Below are 19,530 nucleotides of genomic sequence, written 5' to 3'. Positions count from 1 at the left end.
CCATGCTAATTTATATGTATATCTTATAAACATAAGATATATCTTATAAACATCGCCGTAAGATCACTGGTGGTATAGAAAAGTGGTTATATTTAATCAAGAAAAATACACCACAAAAAGTGATGCTGTTCTCAGCATTACCGCGACGAGCTAAGTAGCTGAGGCTGATTACCATTAGACTTCAAAAACAGAGAGCCATTCTGTCAGCGAAGGGAGGGCGACGGGCTTTAACAAAAAAGCTCTCCGTTGCTGTACCCTCCCACTGCATTCAGTGCAAATCACTGTGTGCTTGAAAAGCCTGCGCTTCCCTAGTCCCCAGCCTTCCCAGGGTAAGTGCTGCGGCTCCAGCAGCAGCGCCTCTCCCCTCTCCTTCCTCCGAGTGTGCCTCCGAGTGTGTCCGTGTGTCTGGCTGGGTGGCTGTGCGGGTGCGTGGCTGTGTGGTGGTGGTGTGTCTTTCCTTTTTTTTTTTTTTTTTTTGTTCTTCTTCTTCTAATCGGGAGCTCTGAATGAAAGCCAGGCAGAAGGAGATGCTCCCCCTTAGCTTTGGTTCCCTGCTGTCCAGAGTTAAGTGATGCTGGGAGAAAAAGCCTGAGTTAGATCCAAGTGGGATCAGTCTTAGAAAATAACAGCAGAAAACAAACAAGAAAAGGACTCTTATAGCTCATTCTTCAGTTTTCTTTGGGGTGGACACTACTTCACTTTGTCAGAAGCAGAATAAAAGGTAGGAGCCTTTCTTACTTGCATTCCTTAAGCCCCTTGTAGTTGCTGTTGTTATTGTTATTAGAGCATGAACAGCATGGTATTTAATGTAATGCATAAAATTGCTCTACTGTATGCAACTTTTTACATTTCATAAATATGCCTCAGGAGTAATGAAACAAGAGTAGGAAGCAGATGCCGTATATTTTGTCCTCGAAGTAAACCGGTATCATATGTATTGAAGATTGAAATGCTCAGCATGTTATAAATCTTTTTTCTTTTATTTTTCTCTACCAGTGTCAGGCTGTCTTTGGAGGCAGCAGTTGCAATCTGTATTCAGTTCTTGCAATATAATGGGGACAACAACAATACTACTTGAAAAAAGACCAATGTTTCATAGTGTAACTGTTATGAGCATAGCATGAAACATACACATACGTGCCCACACTTTCTCAATGCCAGGGCAAGTCTGTTACAGCTTTGGCTGCTATTGGTTTTGCCCTGAATTGAATTTCAGAATAATTATATGCACTTAGAGCAAATGTTTCTTTATGAAGGAAATCCCTATGGAGAGGGATGGTGGGTGGATACAGGCAATATTTCAAATATAGGTACAGAGCTATATACACACCAATGGGGAAAATATTGCCAGGTTTGACATTTCAGTAAGGGGGGGGAAAAGAGAATTGAGGGAGGGAGAAAAAATTTAGCCTGCACCTGTGTGAGCATTTATTGTCACTGCTGCAATAAAATCCATATTTGATGTGGTGTTAAATTAATGCAGCACAATACAAGTCTAAATCCATGTTCCCACTAACTATTGGTGGCATTGTCAGCTGCATGAGAAATTTGCAGTAGACTAATACTGTACATGATACTAGTTGCAGCCATAAAAATCTAACAGTACTTCAGCTTAAGAGAATGCATCTGCACGTGCAATCGGTGACAAATAGCAACCAGCATTTTAAAACTGACCTATCATCTCTGTTGCTTCCACACAAATGGAGCTGTTTCCTATAATCTTCATCTTTCATTTCAGTAAAAGCTTCTGTATTACCCCAACTACATATCCACTGCTTTGAAGGTATTTTTTGAATTATACAACTCGTTGTTTGTATATGTATATATGAGTGTGTATGTGTGTGGTGTGAAGAAACAGGTTTGTTAAGAATTATGGTCTTGGTTGCTTTTTTTTTTTCCTTTTTTTTTTTTTTTCTTTTACGCTAGTAGGCTTTGCATTTACATGGCAGTGTTACTGGAGGGGGAGAACATGGGTGGGAGACTAGAATGTACTTCTGAATCCCTAATTATTTTTAAATATGCCATGTACCAGGAATATCATGAGTCTGATACATGCATTTATTGAGATTTTCTAGTTAGTCAAACTTTTGTATTAATTGGTTACTTTTTGAATGTTATACTAAGTCTTTGCTATTTTCAAGGAGAAGAAAGAATGAACGAACTTAGGGAACTGGGAAAGGCAAATAAAAAAGACAAGTTATGTTTCCCTGAGTTGAAAACCAGCTTTTTAGAATCAATGTGGGCTTGCATCAGGAGAGGAATAGTTCTTGGATTATAAACTGGTAATCTAGTTTGTGTCTACAGGGGGTCTTCCCAAATTTTTATATACTTTCTTAAACAATAATATGAATGAAAAGGTCATTTCTGTAGCAGTTTTCTGTTAATTTTAGTTTAGCTCCATCTTCATGCTTTCTTTGTGTGTTGCCAAGATGATTTTATATGCTTAAGAAGGAACTTTGTAATGTTTGAGGAGTGTTGCTTGTGATACAGGTATTTAAACTTGAGACTGCTGCTAAGGGTTTTATTTTATTTATTTTTTATGTATTGTTGGAAAATATCTTGGTTGCTTGCATTGCCAGCAATTTATATTTATAATTCTGTAACAGTTAATGTCAAAGAAAATGGCAAGATCCATCTCAGAGGGACTGTATGTGGGAACTTACATACTCTGTGAAATGGTCTTGTTGGTTTCCGTTAGATCAAATGAGTTTATATCTACTAAAACTTCGTATTTGCTTGTTCTCAGTAGACAAAGGATCTGTGAAGAAAGTGGTGACATACTAAAATGTGCTCACTGTAGACACTGTGGTTTCTGTTCTTTTCTGTGCTTAGACTTTATTAAGGAATGCATTCAAATAATGCCATGTCAAAGCAAGTGAGCTCATCATTAATTAAATGTAGAGAGATACTCTTAATATGCACGTATATACATGTACACCAGTATACGAATTTCGGCTAAGTGATATTGGTTCTAAATTTTCCTTGTTAAATAATTAATTGTAAAAGGCAGAAAGGTTAATTGAGAATGATATCTACCTCTATTTCTGAGAAAGTAATTTCCTTATCTCAACATGATTTCCCAAGGAAAAAAAATGACTGAAACAGAGCCTGCCTCATCTGGGTAGTTCTCTGCAGATAACTAGTTTTCTATGTCTGTTAACCGTATTCACAGGCAGGTGCAGGTGAACATTCACTACCTTTGAAGTAGAATAATTTTATATACACCACTAGGTTGCAGCACTAGTGCAAAGGGTCAAATTAAGATTGAATACTGTTGAATTGAAGCAATGGGGTGACGTTTCTGACTATAATCATAGCAATATTTGAATTAATTCATTATTATCACTTGAAACCAAGTTTGTAAGCACCAACACATCTTAATTGGACTTCACAATATATCATTGCTCATATATTTGAAAAATCTGATGCCCAGTTAATTATTTGATATTACATAAGAGACATAAATGAAAGGGAAAGACAGAGTAAATAAAATATGAGTTTAAGAAACATTTTGTGAATTTCTTATAAGCAACATACACATATATTCTGTATTATCATTATTATTTATTATGGGATATTTCATGACATACTAGTTGATGTACCATTTATATTAAGAGAAGAATATTGAAATTCAAATACAAAACTTCTTTTCTTGTCAACAGTTTAAGTATGCCAAAGTAAAATATTATGAAGGGTGATTTCACTGTACACGTGGAAACCACAGAACATTGTAAATTGTTCTGAATAATATGCAACTATCAATGAAAACATGTGCAAACTCAAGGTACACTTCACTGAAACCTTCATTGACCATACTTTATGACACACACTGCACATCCTGCACCCTCAAATCTACTAATGTGGACACTTGCTTTTTCACGAAACATGCTTCCTCTACTGTCCAACTTCTGGCAAAACTTGATTGCAAAAAACAATGAAGAACAGTATTCTGAATTCTGTCTTGGACTAAATATTGCCCAAAACTATTCAGGCCAAAAGGAACTCCTCTGTTGAATGTTTGTTTTTTTTTTTTTTTCCTTTCCTGGATTTACACTTCTTCATATTTGAGTCCTTGGCATGGTGACTTGACGAACTTGCCCATATCTGTGAGTTAGAACCTCTACAATAGAGCAATAGGAAGTAATCCTCATCCCTGGGAAGCTGAGTGTGTTATAGTCATCAGGATGTATTGCTGCACACAGGAAAATAAAACAGCCAGATCCAAGCACTGTGTTTATTTTTTTTTCTTTTTTCTTTTTTTTTTTTTTTCCTACTGTGTTTTGATCTGGTGGCCAACCAGAACACCACCCAACCAAAGAGCTATTGAGCTTTTGCATTCTGTTTGCTGGCTTATTGCTTGAGTTTTTAGTATGTTGAGGATTTGCCAAAAATCTGCCAGCTGAGACTTTTAATGCCTTTCTTTGTACATGCAGTCTTCCTGATTATTAAACATCAGAGCCAGTTACATAAAGTGTGTGTGTGTGGAGGAGAAAGGCAAAACAGGGAATATCTTTGCTTTGTACAGGGATTTCATTCTAGCAAGCAGAATACTCTACAGTTTCTCTCAATTTATATCAGCCTTTTATTACTGCACTTTTCCTGTAAGCTCCTACTATCACTTCTTGCCTCTACTAACTTATATGAAATAAAGGTTTATCAGCTTGTTGATAAAGGAGTGTGTGCAGTAGGAGGCATAAAGCTCTAGCAGTATCTCAGAGGTGTTCCCCAGCTTGTACTGTCATAGGGCATCTGATCTGGGATATAAACTCAAGTTGGAAGTGTGCAGTACTACGTCTTTACCAACAGGCTGCATCAAGGGAACACAAAGATTTAGAAATTAACTGGATATAATGAAAAATTATATGGCAGTTTTCCCTTTTAATGCTGTCCCCACACGCACGTCATTCTTAACATGATGTTTTTCTATTTTAAACTTTATTATGGCAACTCTTAATGTTAACTCAAAGTGAACTTTGAAACATACATGTATATCAAACAGTAGGAAATCATGTAAGGCAGAGAAAGCAAGTGTATGTGTGCTTATCCAAAGCCAATCATTCAAAAAATATGTCATGTTGGTCAAAAGCTAGAACTGTCCTCTTCTGTTTTACAACAATAATTAAAAAAAACGCCTCTCTGAAATACATTCTCATGAAGAATTATGTATTATGTGATATATATTTCTGTACCTATGTGTATGTTCTTTGATTTTTCTGTTGATACGCCATGTTAGTGCTAGGTCAGAGGTTGGACTCGATGATCTTGAGGTCTCTTCCAACCTAGAAATTCTGTGATTCTGTGATTCTGTGATCTGCTACATTACAGATTGGTTTTATTGTATTATCCCATTTCAGTGTTCTAAATTACAGCATAAAGATCATGATATACCATAACTTAGCCTGATCAGATCATGATCCTTAAAAAAGAATGCAGTCTTCATGAAACCTGCAGTGCTACAATACCTGATTTTTAAGACTTAAGGAATAGATACAAATGTGATTTACTTTATTATGAGCACAACACAAAATGAAACAGGACTGGTATTCCTCCCTTGGTCTCCACATTAACATAAAATAAAAATAGATACTGAACTGTTATTGTGGGCTTGTCAACCACACTATAGTAGTTTCATATGATATTTACACTAGTTTAATGGATGAAAAGGTTATCTTATTAGTTGTTACACTATCCTAATATAAATAAAACATCTGTATGCCTGTGTCTAGGAAACTTGTAGTTGCTGTACTGCAAAGACCACCCTGTCATTGGTTCCTAAATGTAATAAAAATGTACAGCTGACTTTTACTTCTGCTTGGAATAGAGAGAGTTGTTTTTTTTTTTCCTTGGATATGTTTCATATTATAGACATGAGACAAAGAAACTGCACAAAAACTTTTTCTTTTGAAATGAGGGTGAGGAAGGAGGTAGAAATGAAAAGTATTTGTAATTGTTTGGAGACAATATTCAGAACAGATGAAGTTTATTTTGCTTCTAAGATTTTTTTCTTCTAAGAAAAAACATCCCTTAAATGTATACACTTCTTTTTCTTGCAAACAGTCACCTGTTATTGTCCTGATGCCTTTTTCTATGGTAAGTAGACTGGGACCATAAATATATACAAGGCCCAAGATGTGGGACTCAGTCAACATCAGTAGTATTGCTGTGCTATATTATTATAGTGTTAGCATATATATGCCTGTGACCTCTGTCATGGGGCAGTTTTCTCCAGGGCTAGGGGTCCTGTAACCTTGCAAAGGTCTTTGTACTGGTACAACTACCACAGATGAAGTCTCCTAAAGGGGGGTATAGACAGACCTTTGAAAGCAGCAGTGGGCAGCAGGGAGAGACAGACCACTTTGTCCATCACAACATTGAGATTTTCCTGGCTCTGTCTATGTGGTTTAATGGGCACAACATCATATTTTTTTTTGTTATGGCTATCATTCCCAGAATATTCTTTTAAAAATATTATCCATCACTAGGCCTTAAAATGCTGTCTGATGTAGTCATGACAGACTTACGAGCTTCAATTATGAATCAGGACTGTAGTGTATAATAATATCTACAAGTTCCTGCTTTCTCAGTGAAGAACTGTCCTGTGTTCTCCATATATTTTTCTATTCCTTGGGTAGAGATAGAGGGGCCTACACTTCTTTTAGTCTTGGTTGAAATCTGTGGATAGTGTTGCAACAATTAATTTGAAATAAAAATGGCTTCTTTCTATCCTCAGGATGTTTTTTGTATAAAAGGACACCTGTTTATATTTTTTAAAATATATTTATTTAAAGTCATGTTTTCATGTTTCACTTGTCCCTGGAGAAATATGTGAGCCTCAAAACAGCAAAGTGTGAGAATAGAAGTTTCTATTTAGGTCCCTCCCTGTTTTCTTGGTATATCCCTTGAAGATTTCCAATGTGTCATCAGTAAGTCAGTTAAAAGTAGATTTAGATGTCATCAGTTTCTATACACCATAAAAATTGTAAGTAATCCATTCACTGAAGATGCTAATGAGATGAATAAGATTTAAACCTTAAAATATCGTGTTTTATGTTTTATGTTGAGTCTAATCACAAGATAACCTGGATTTTCAGTAGAAGATTGACAGTTGTTAGGAATAATTGCAAAACAACACAAATAGAAAGAAAAAGAAAAGAAAAAAACAACATAATATGTTTCAAAGAATAACTCCCAAACATGACAAAATGAAATAAGAAAACAAAAATATTTCAGGTCTTATTTTCTACCTGTAAGCATATTATAACCAAATTCCCTAAATATGTTACTGCCATCCCAAGAGCATCTTTTAAACACTGTTTCTGTCTCCTAGTTTCTCTTTGGGATAGTTACCACAGCCTTGTGGCAGAAATATGTAGTGTCCATAAAAAGTAGGACAGGAGTGTGATTTTTTCCTTTTGTTGGATGAAGATTTCTGCCATTAGCATGTCGACATGTGCTCTTTCCCTTGAGTAAGAGTTTGGTGCCCGTGGTCAAGACAGCAGTGAAGCTGCCACCTTGGTTAAAACAAGTGAATCGAGCCCCAGGCGTATAACGTTTGGTTCTCTCCATGACTTAATAGCTGGGCACATTTTATTGACAGTTTTTGATTAAGAACTTTCAGGCTTTTGTGTTATCTGTTACTAGATCCATTTTTTTCTGGTAGTTACATCTGTGAATGGCAGATACACAGATATAGATAGATGGATTTTCCTTGTAATATTGTTCTTTTATAAATGATACACTTTTTTTCTTGTTTACAACTTAATGCTATCAAATTTCTCTTCTTAAGTTAATGAAGTAGTACCTAGATTTGAATAATTGAGAAAATCTTTCTTAAGGTGGAAATGTATTACTTTTAAAATTTATTTATAATATTTAGAAACTTTAACGGAGTAACAGTCATTCTGATGATGAAAAGAAACTGATCTCTTTTCTAAAATTAAAGTATGTGTGTGATACAATGTACAGAATGGAAAATGGAGAAAAAAATCATACATCCCTTCTTCCTCTTCCTGTCTTTGACAAGCAAGGCATCCGAACCCATTCTGAAACGTATTTTTTGTGCATGTATTTTAATTGTGATGTGGCTTCCTTTATGTGAGCTCAGAAAAATGAGAATTACAAATGAACAATGAATTAAGACAGTTTATTATAGTAATAACACCATTAAAGTTTTGATGAGCATAAATCTTCAAGTTAATTCAGGAATTTATAATGTGAATGAGACAGGTCACTGGGCTTGAGCTCCTCTAAATTGGCTACCTAAAATATTGTGACAAAAAAGGACAAATCAATTATTTAAATTCTGAAATCCATAGTTGTTCAAAAAGTTACAGTTTATTTTCAATTTGTTGTATTCAGGTGTTTAAATTATACTTGATATGCTTAGAACAGAAATTACAAAAAGCCATCAAGGAGTGAGTTTGTTAGGTTTTCCATTCTAACAACACCCGCTTAGCTGGAGTTAAATACAAATAGAGCTTAAGGTAGTTTGGCCTTCTAAGTTACAGGATAAAAACAAACGAACAAACAGCTGTGTTAGCACGGGAGCCACTTGCTACATTTCGGGTTATGTATATTCAGGAAAGAAATTACCCAGCTTTTCTCTCCTCCATGGCTGCAGCCATCAAGATCCAAGTACCTGCACATAAAGTCTGAGCTGTTTTGCCAAATGTACAGCCTGCAAAAGTCAGGTCTAATGGGATAATAGCAGGCTAGGTGGATCAGCCCCACAGCTCCCAGTTAGATGGTTCCAGCCCAGTCTCTGGAAGAGCACCCAAACAGTCTTGTCTTGCAAGAGTGTATGACTATGGCATCATTTTAGCGTTGTGACTGGTTCCTTGTTACTCCTCCGTGTATGCTCACTGGAGTCCATTTGTAGCTCTAGCTAAAATCCCCCATCCCCTCCCCTTGTGTTTTTGTTTGTTTGTTTTTGTTTTGTTTTTAATTAAAAAAGGGCACAGAAGTAAAATCATGCTACTTCAGCACTAAAAGATTTCTGGAGTAGTTCAGAAGCTATTTTGTTCTCATTAGAGTAGATTAAAACTGGACTATTGGATAGCAAGCAGGACAATAACATAAAAAATGTGTCATAATGGCTTGATGACTGCAAGAAAAAAAAAATGATTATTTTTGAGAATGAAATTCTGTTTAAGTAAAGAGAATTCATCTTAATGATTCCAATGTGTAGTCAAGCACTGACTTCTCCAGAGTAGCCTATTAATACTTTAAAATATATGAGTTAAAATGAAGTGATATATGGAGAAAAATAGTTTGAAGTTAGCTAAATACATTTCTGTACAATCAGAAATACTAGCAACAAAGCTCAAGATAATACTGACACAAAAATAATTATTTTTATAATGTTGGTATTGTTCAGAGTCTTTTCTCTTTAAAGGAAACAATTACAATGACTTACAGCAGTTTGCTGGTGAATTGGTATTTCTGTGTTGTGAGATGCTTGATGCTTGGTTTCTTTCTGACTGAAGTGTTCTGTGAACACTTTTTAATATCGTTTTTTCTTTGTTTTGTTTGTTTGTTTTCTATACATAAGTAAAATCTATTACACAAAATAATCACCAGTGAAATAATCACCAGTGAAGTAACTATGGTTTGAAATGTTTCCTCCCACAGAAGCCTTTAGGTTTTTATCTTGTTTTGTGTTTACACTGTTACTGCACTCTGACCTGTTCCTATCATATAATAGGATATAGTAATCCTATTATATGTCCTATAATAGAATCATAATCATATAATAATCCTTAGTGAAGGATGGGTTTTTGCAGTGGAAATTGAAAAGCATTCATCTGACAATGAGATATCTGATACACTAGAAATACTGTTTCTTCACTATCTCTCACAATATAGCTCATTGTATCTCCCACGTGTATCTTTTTAAGAGCTTCCTAAATTTGAGATTAACTTTTTTTTTTTTTTTCTTAATTGCAACTGGGAAGGAAAATGAAGTGGAGAAAAAGACACATTCTTAATGAAGAAACTGATGAACTTTGATTAGGTTTTCTGGTTTTCTTTAGGGGAAACTATAATTTTTTTCTCGTTTTGGTTTTTTTTTTTTTTTTTTTTTTTTTTTTTTTTTTTGTGTGTGTGTTTAATTTTTATTCATACATTTGAATACCTTCTCACTTCCCTGTCTGGAAAAAGAAATATATCATTCTAAATTCTCATTCCTTATTCTTCAGAATTTGTAGGAAACCTAAGCTTTAGTTAAACATTATTTTTCTCAATATTCATTAACATGGTAAGTCTCCACATTTCAGCAGTTTGTCAAAGTAAGCGGAATGATGATCATTACTTACTACTGCAAGTAAAATGTTGATGACTTTTCTTGTGCAATTCCTTGAAAAGTTTGTTCCAGTTTTTTCAGATGGGAATCTTAAGAATGCAGATACTTTTAATCTTTTGGTGCCATCTTGTGGCAAGACGATAATTATATGAAAACTAGTTGCTCTTTTCCAGCCTACACTTCTATGCCTACCAGCAAAATACTTTGTTTTGGTGACAGATATGTATGAATTTTTATACTGAATGTAAAATATCAAATCAAGTCATGCACAGGAAAAAATCTTTTGGTTGTTTCTTTTTGATCTTTTCATGTACATTACTACAAATATTGATTTGTGAGACTTGTGAGAAATCTCACAAAAATTTGTGAGACTTGTGAGAAATCTCACAAATAATGACTATGGTTACCACATAGAAATAGATTTTTAGTCCTTAATGCATTAGAACTCTGTAGAATACTTAAATGCTTTACTAGTTCAAGGCAATAGTCAACAGATTTTTATTATATTAGTTCATTAGATCTCTGTAGAATATTTTAATACTTAGGTAGCTCAAGGCAATGTTCACTTTAGCATCCTGAAATGTTTAGCTAAAGCCAGTATCCATGCTAGCATTCTTATTTTTAATTTTATTTTCTGGTTTAGGTTTGGAAAAATTCATACCAGCCTGCATGCAATAAAAGCAATAACAGCACAGGAATGCTGTTTATTTTCCTGGTATTCTCACTGCACTTCAACAAGATCAGTGTTTTTGGTTTTGAGCTAAATGAATACTAGTTTAATACCTGTGTTTTTGAAGGTAATGCTTGTAGATGTTTGCAATCAGTACAGATAACATTCTCACTCAATCTCATACAGAGTTTTCTGTGTGGTAGTCCATATTTGCTTACTGATTTGTCTCTGAGTTCCAGTCATGCTGAAAGTCTCTAGATGCAAAAATATTATTCTTTGTCAGTAGCTGGAAAGGAAATCAAGATGTCTGTCCTGTTTTCACTTAAGCCAGTGATTCTTATTCTTTCAAAAGAAAGGATTATTATTTTCTCTTTCTTCCCTCTTCCTTCCCTCTTCCTTCTTTTCCTTTTTTTTTTTTTTTTTTTTTTTTCCTAAAAGATATTTATTTAGTCTGGTCCAAATAATGTGTAAATATCTTTATGTCTTTGAAGATCAGTTGCTGATTATAACTTAGTGAGATTATAATACCCTTTTATTATAATACTCCTTTTTTTTTCCACTTAAGGGGTCTGAAATCATATAAGAATTATAAGCTCATATCTTAGGGCCACAAAACACTGAAACGTTGAATTTCAGTCCAGTACTATAGCTACAAATATTAAAATAAATAAATAAATAAATAAAATCTTACAAGTGTTTTTTTTGTTGTTGTTGTTATTCTCCTATCTTTCAGAATAGAATTTAGTCATCCAAATTAATCCTGACTGAAGCAGGACATACTATCAAAATGAGTACCAAATGAGAACACTTTTCAGGTTCTGATATTTAAAATGGAAGTAGTGTTTCAGTTGGATATTCTTACATTGGAAGATGCTTCCATCATTTTCTGTACACAAAGGCAATACTGTTTCATTGTGCATGCTTTGTAAACAGAACAAAAATATGATAAAGATGCTAATAAAAAATATGGTTTCCAGTAATTACTGGATATATATTAAAATGTTGTCACTACAATGTGTTTTGTAATAGGCAGTCACTAGCTGATGTACAGCTGCACCAGCTAGTGAGAGTGATAAATCAGTCAGTTGTCAAAGGGTTCCTTTTTGATGGTGAGAAACTGTGATTTTTCTGATTAGGGTTAGCTGGGTTAGCCAGAGATAAAAAAAAAAAAAAAAAAAATCATGCTTGTCAGCTAAACCAGAAGGAAGGATCACAACATTAATGCAATAGGATATAGGATATCAACATTTTTGTGTATGAGCAAGAGCTGTGTCCATTCAAATTTTTTCTCCTCACACCAGTAAAATTCTCTTGACAATTAAGCTCATTTGAATACTTCACTCTTTCCGTATTTTGTGGTGTTTTGTATAGTATGCTTTACATACAAGATTAAAGTGGTAAGTGACCTACTGAAAGGAAGAATTGCAATTGTTTTTTCCAGTGCATTTACTTGGCATGAATATCCTTATGAGAGAGACAGACCTAAGTCTAGGGTATAGACTTTTTGATAAAAATGGTATTGATAAATGGTTTAATAAAAATGTCATTGATGGTGATAAAAATAATATTTACATAAAATAATATTTAATATTATACAATTATTATTAACATAATAATATAAATACTATTAGCATAAATAATGCAAATATTGTGACATATAGAGTATACCAATATTAATTACATTGAAATCTAAACTATTATTTGTATTTTTGTGCCTTTTGCAATGCATATAAAACCAGTTTCAATATGCTTCTATTTCTGGCTTTCTAGATCTGATAGAGACAATTTCTAGGCCTGGAAGAGATTTTTCATTTTGTAACATCAGAAATATGTAGTCAGTATATCACAGAACAGCATTTTTTGTCATTTCAGGGTAACTTGTCTATAAGAATGAGAGGTTTAAAAGCTTTCTAGAAAGCTTTCTTACCAAAATTTCAGTTTCTCAACATCTTATTCTGGATGAATCATTTTCATTTGTGTATGTGCAGTACTGTAATTTTCTTGAGGTTATATTTAATGCCAACCTAGGGCAGAATATCTCTAAGAACTTTCAAGAGAGGAAAAGTATGCTATGCTCTGTATATTAAAAGTCTTTTTTTTTAATTCAATTTTTTTCTTAAATGTGTTTACCTATAAAAACTGGAGGTGAGGCAGGACAGCATACTTCAACTGAAACATGGAATGAAATAGGCAACAAATCAAGCACAGATGCAGAACAATAATGTAGCACATCATAAGTTTATCAAAGAGAAGGTCCTCAGTGAAAGGCTGTTGTGTATATGCAGCACAAAAAGCAGAAATGTAACTGGTAAGCCAATAGATGTTGTGAAGGAACAGAGAGGGAATTGCTTGGATTAATTGGTATGTATACCTGAAGGACTTCAGGAAATCAAATGGATGCTTATTTGAACAGAAATGTGAAATTTGAAGAAAAGATGTTATAAAGATTGCATCTCTTAATCCATCTAGGACAAGAAGAAATGGCCTCAAGTTTCACCAAAGGAGGTTTAGGTTGGAAATCAGGAGAAATTTCTTCTCAGAAAGAGCAGTCAGCCATTGGAACGGGTTGCCCAGGGAGATGGTGGAGTCACCTACTTGTGGGTTTAAGGAGAGGTTGGACATGATACTTAGGGACATGGTGTATTGGGTAATGGTGGTGGTGGGGGGGAACAGATGATCTTGTAAGTCTTTTCCAATGTTAGTGATTCTGTGATCTTAGAATACGCAGCACCAGCCTTCAAAAACTGAAGTGTTATGGAAGATTTCATATGCAAAAGAAGCACAATGTTCAGTGACAGAATAAAGAATAGTTTGACCAAGGATTTAAGCAGAGATAAAGTTGATACAAGGTTAGGAGAATTTACTGCCAGATTGGCTAAGAGGGATGTAAAATAAAGGCAAAGGATAAAAAGTTTATGTAGATGGTTAGGAAAATGTTTTGGAAAGATGAAATAATACAAAGTACCACTTTCTTCACTGAAGTTAAAGAGCAAATAGGAAGTTGTCAATTAAAGTGATTATTTCCATTTGTGGAGCTTCTAGGGGTGAAAAGAGAACAGAAGTTGTTAATGATTTTGTGACCATAGTCTAGAACTCCTGGTAATCTGTCTAGTACCATTCAGAATCTGTTTTTGAAAGAAGCAGAATTGCTAGAATTTCTTCATCACAATTGCTAAATCCCTTGCATGTCCCTGCTGCAAATTGCACCTGTTGAATCGTAGATTTTTTATTTCAATCCAGTGTGCTTCATCTAATTAGAATTTTAGGTAGGTAAGTAAATACATTATTTATGCTGGAAACTGTTAGATCCTATGTATAAAGGGGAGACAGAAAAGTGTCTGCCACAGAACTTGTCTAGATGATCAAAAGGAAAAAATGTTTTTTAAAACTGTTTCTGAGGTTAGTCTGTCAGATAAGATTGATTGCTGATCTGTGGAACTTGTATATTTAGTGTGTTCTTCTCCTGACTGTCAAAATTATTTATGTCTAGTGTGACTACTAGCTAGACTAAGCAATGTGCACCTAGGCTGTGGCAGCAAAGGAAGAAAATTCATCCTCCTGCAGTAATATATAACTGACATGTCTCAGGGTCTGACTGCTTAGAGAAATTCTAAGCAAGATAACAAGGTCACAAAAGCACAGGATCCCAACGACTCTGAGTGCTGCCCTTATGTACAAGACATAGGTGTGCCATCTTTTCAGACACCTGCAATAGCAGTCTGAATGAGTTTGTCGCTACGTCTTTGCCCTTCAGAGATTACAGTAGTTAAGGCAAAGCGAGAAGTGCCATTTAAATTGAAAAGATAAGTGTTAAAACAGGAGCAGTGATACTGATATTTTGGTTGGAAATCTTTCCTTTACCAAAGTGAACTTGGCTGTTTCCTCACAAAGGTGAACAGAGAAGCCAAGTACCTCTCCTATGAAGAAGAGCTGAGAGTATTGGGTCCTTTCAGTCTGAAGAAGAAGAGGCTGGGGGGGGGGGGGTGGGAATCTTATCATTGTGTGTAAATACCTAAAGGGAGAGTTCAAAGAAGATGGAGGCAGGCTCTTTTCAGTGGTGCCCAGTGACAGAACAAGAGGTAGTGGGCACAAACTTCAACACAGTAGTGGGTTGGACCAGATGACCTCCAGAGGTCCCTTCCAACCTCAATCATTCTGCGATTCTGGAAGTCTGTGATATATACACTACCTGTGGATGAAGCACGTGCTTCCTTCACTACTTTCTACAGTGTTGAAGTACTCTAGACTGGCTTTCAGGTATAAATATGCAGCACTAAGAAAAAAAATAAAATTATCAGTTGGACTGATATAACAGAGCCCATGTGCTTCAGAAAGAAAACGGTATTTTTCTGAAATGTACTTATATCAATGTCTTTTGACATAGAACAAACTGAAATGCTTACATGGAGTTTGCTGTTATTTTTGCGTATTGTAAAGAGAATGCAGGATACTAAGGACAAAATAAATTTTATTTAATTAAAAATGGGAGCAGAAGCCCTGCTGTAGCATTTTTAAAACTTTATTTTCCTAATTTAACAATAATTCAGTAATAGCCTTACAAGATCTTGGTGCAGGAAAGAAAATTTTCAGGGAAATTACAACCTTGTGTCTCTAGAATTTTAACTTTCTCCAACAGCATTCAATAAAGTTCTCTTCAGGTAAAAGTAAAAAAAAAATAAAAAACTTGGTAGATAATCCAGTAGTTTTATGGTAGTCTTAGACCAAGCTACAGCTATTTCTAGATGCTCAAATAATTTGTGACAGCCAATTTACATGAGAAAGTAGTGGTAACAATGACCAGTTCTTGAGCTGGTCAGTACACATTCCTGTCCATGAGATTGTTTTGCAATATTTATGCTTTGAAAAGACCAAATCTTTCTTATTAAAAAATAAAGAAGTAAAAATAAAAAGTCCTGAAGGGGGATAAGTAAGTGTTAATTTGCACTGCCTCCTTCTGTGCTTTTTGGTACTTTCTCTGAAAGGCATTTTGTTTAACAACAACAGTCAGGTGCTCTTGTCGATTAGGCCATGCTTGAAATATTAAGTACTTGTTCACATGTAAGAACCATGTGTCTAAAGAGCCAGAAGATGCAGGGCTAGGCAGCACTGCAGAAGCTCCTCATTGTCAGCAAATTTCTGATGTTCTCTCCCTAATTAATGGAAGAAAAAAACTTGCCTGTGGGCCTGTGAGGAAGATTAAAAGCCACCTCGTACTATTACAATCTTGGAGGATATACTGAACTGCAGAAGTTGTGACTTTATGCATAGGAAACCCCAGCATTCTGTGTATAACTTAAGCCTGTGCTTAATTTCCATTGTGTTTAACAGGATTTGATCATATATATCAACGTAAACACATTTAAATTGTTTTTTAACACTGTGCAGATACAGATCCATGTGCTTTGGCCAACTTGGTCCTTAATGAAAGCTGTGCCTTGTTCTGAGACCTTTGTTACCTAGCAGAAAATTAGAATAAATATTTCCGTATTTCTGGTATTAAGTGAGTGTTAACCATCAACCTTATCTATTTGTGTCTCGGTCTCTGCTTAGTGCTGTTATTAGTGGTGTTAGTCAAATGGTGCTGTGTTTAGGACTTGTAAGTTTTTCAGACCTTTTACTGTTTTCCACCTAGATTTTAGTAGAAGGACATTTTTCATCCCTCATATAATCCTCAGATTGCAGGTTTTTGTTGTTGTTGTTTTGTTTGTTTGTTTGTTTGTTTGTTTTTTCCCATAACCTTTTAATGATCTCCAATAAGTATTTGTCAGGTAGTTGGTTTAATTGATTTAGAGACCAAGGTGAGCATCCATAAGGAAGTGTACAGGACAGTTGGAATGAATCAATTATATATAGAATATGTGTGACCAGAACTTATTCTGGAAGGGAAGCACAAAATGAGAACATATGCTGAGCTGATCATTCTTACTTCCCAGGAAGTGTTTAGTTACACTTTTGCTTCAGTGTGCACCAAACGGAAATTTTCATATCCAAAACAATATACAGAATTATATATTGGATAAATTATCTATGTGCTGTTTCACTTAAAAGGCTACGTTTTTTTTTAAGTCAAACACTGTCAAATATTTCATTTGACATTATAATTATTAAATCTTCAATGTAAGACTGTAAGACTGTACAATGTAAGACTGTAAGACTGACATAAAATTATAAGGGAAATCAAGCCACAAGCTTTCATTTCTTTGCTTTTATTTTTGATTATTTTACCCCTAGGACTTTCATGTTTGTTGTGTTATGCTTTATGCATTTCTGTTCATAGATTGCCAAAATTATAAGCATACATTAAATAGTTGCTCAACTGTTCTGTTGAACAGAACTTGTTTCTCAGAACCTGATCACCTGCTTTCTTTCTGTGCAGGTGTTCCTTTTTCTGTGTGTGTGTTCCTTTTTACATATCCTGTTCTTTGCTTACAACACCTATGGTATTTGCTTCTCACTTTCTTTTTCCTACCAGTCACGGATGTGTGACTTTCATCTGTATGATATAATGATATTATGATACTACAAATAATTTTCTTTGTGTTTTTATTTATTTATTTATTTATGTTCATTCTCTTACTGATTTTTAAGCATGGATTTCATGGTATGATTTGCAGCTTTTCTACATTTTAAGAATATTAAATGTTATCAACATTGTTCATTTTGTACAGTTGTAGTTCCTGGATAATTTTCAGTATATAATAGATACTATTTATGAACATGTATTGAATGATAAAGGTAAAGCCAGTTTTTATCATTTATCACTAATCAGCTATTAATAGTACTAATAAAGTACTGTGGCTTTTTTTTGTTGTTGTTGTTGGTTTGGTTGGTTTTCAATTGCAACAATGGTTATGCTTAGGTACTGCCCTTTCATCTATTCATCCACTCTCTGGTTGATTACAGAACAGAGAGAGCCTTAGGGTCACCGAAGAGCTTTAGGCCTTGTTGTCCAGAGAACGCTTTAAGATTAATGAATACTAAACAAACAAACAAACAAAAAACCGCCAATAACAAAAAGCATACTCAGACCACATCCATTCTACTTCATTTGAAGTGCTGTTAAATTCTAGAAGTTTTCTGACCTTGCAGATGGTCAGGCAGTACACAAAGATTATTTGTTGAAATGTGAAGTAAGTTATAATTCCAAAACTGTTTTTTTTGTTTGTTTGTTTGGTTGGTTGTTTTTTTTTTTTTTTTTTTTTTTTTTTTTTTCATTCTGGAGAAAGAGCACTGCTATTATGATGTAAAATCTAAAATCAAGTTTTCCTTGACTATTCATTGTCATCAAATAATACAGTTATGACTGCACAGACATTGAGAATGGCATTCTGGTTTGCTTTCACTTTGGAATTTTTCCTACTAGTTGGGTTGCTCTAGGTATAATCACTGGGGTCCCTTCTATGTAAAGACACCCTGGTGGGACTCATGTATCCTGCCCAATATCCCTCCATCTGCCTTCAAACTCTGCACTACGAGAATTGCTTGTGAAAGGGTTGAGAAAAAGTGCTTGAAGGGGAAGGGAAGAAACAGGAAACCTGGATTCCCTACTGGGAGCTCGTAAGTAACTAATTTACCAATTTAAACAAATGTTTATTTTTTTATTGTTTTAGATTTGTTCTCTACCTTAAAAATTAATTATTTGTTCCCCCTACCACCACCCTCCCCAATCACTTTGGAAATAGAACATTTTATGTGATGATAAATGACATATCACATTAGAGCTAAGTGTGATTTGAAATGGCTGAAATATCTAAAAGAATCAGACATCATATTGGAGACAGGCCATCCTTAATAGCTATGTGATTATAGCTTTCATACTATTTTCCTCTTTCAGACAGCATCTCTTCTGCATAGCTGGAATCATTCCATCTTCCTCTCCTTGAAGACACAGCGGGTATATAAGCATTAACCATTGTGTGTTCTGGCCCTTGGGCTATGTTTCCCATTTCCAGTGATGTTAAAAGGTACTTCTGAAAATCTGGTATTCTATAGTGACAACCCTGAAGAAGCAAACATAGAGTGAGCTGCTACTAAACAAAATATGAGTAGGCATTTAGTTTTTCAAATTATGTTTAATCCCCAGAGGGCTGTAGAAGACAGCTACAAATATTGGTTATTTTATGTTGCATGTAGGTTAACAGACTTTTTGTTATTTTTTTATTTCTCAGAATAGGATGTGAGTAATTAAGATTGTCTCCAAAAATTTGTTTTTCATACTTTGTTCACAGGTACTGTGTGGGAGTGAAATATATTTGAAAGTAAATGTTATATATAAAGGCTTTTTAAACTTTTTCCAGTGTAAATAAAATGAAGTTCAGAGTTGGTCTTCTGGGTATAGCATTTACAAGATTACGGACGGATAGAGGTGGAAAGGGAATTTAATCTCCAAGACAATCTTAAGAGATGTATTGTACTATGCAAATGTGTGCTAGTTCTGTCTGTAGATGTAATTATCATTAAGGCACAAAAAAAAAAAAATCATTCACTGGGCTGGACTATTTTTTTATCCTACCTCTCAGTTACAAATCATCTAAACCATTACTTCTTGTCATGTTCAGTA

At 34.6% G+C, this 19,530-nt stretch overlaps 1 protein-coding gene across 6 annotated transcripts in view; it reads left to right on the top strand.

Annotated features, from left to right (window-relative positions):
• The first annotated feature begins 285 nt into the window (after positions 1-285).
• CDH10 (cadherin 10) overlaps positions 286-19,530 on the top strand; it is a 101,846-nt gene continuing 82,601 nt past the window's right edge. For 5 of the 6 annotated variants that reach the window (XM_032181604.1, XM_032181601.1, XM_032181602.1 and 2 more), the window contains exon 1: positions 494-721. The gene's annotated coding sequence lies outside the window, so the exon portion shown is untranslated. Of the gene's footprint in view, positions 330-493; positions 722-19,530 lie in introns of those variants that run through there. The other variant, XM_032181603.1, reaches the window with a different exon arrangement.

The sequence above is a fragment of the Aythya fuligula genome, chromosome 2 (assembly GCF_009819795.1).
Source record: "Aythya fuligula isolate bAytFul2 chromosome 2, bAytFul2.pri, whole genome shotgun sequence".
NCBI lineage: Eukaryota > Metazoa > Chordata > Aves > Anseriformes > Anatidae > Aythya > Aythya fuligula.
This window is presented reverse-complemented; position numbering and strand designations above follow the sequence as displayed.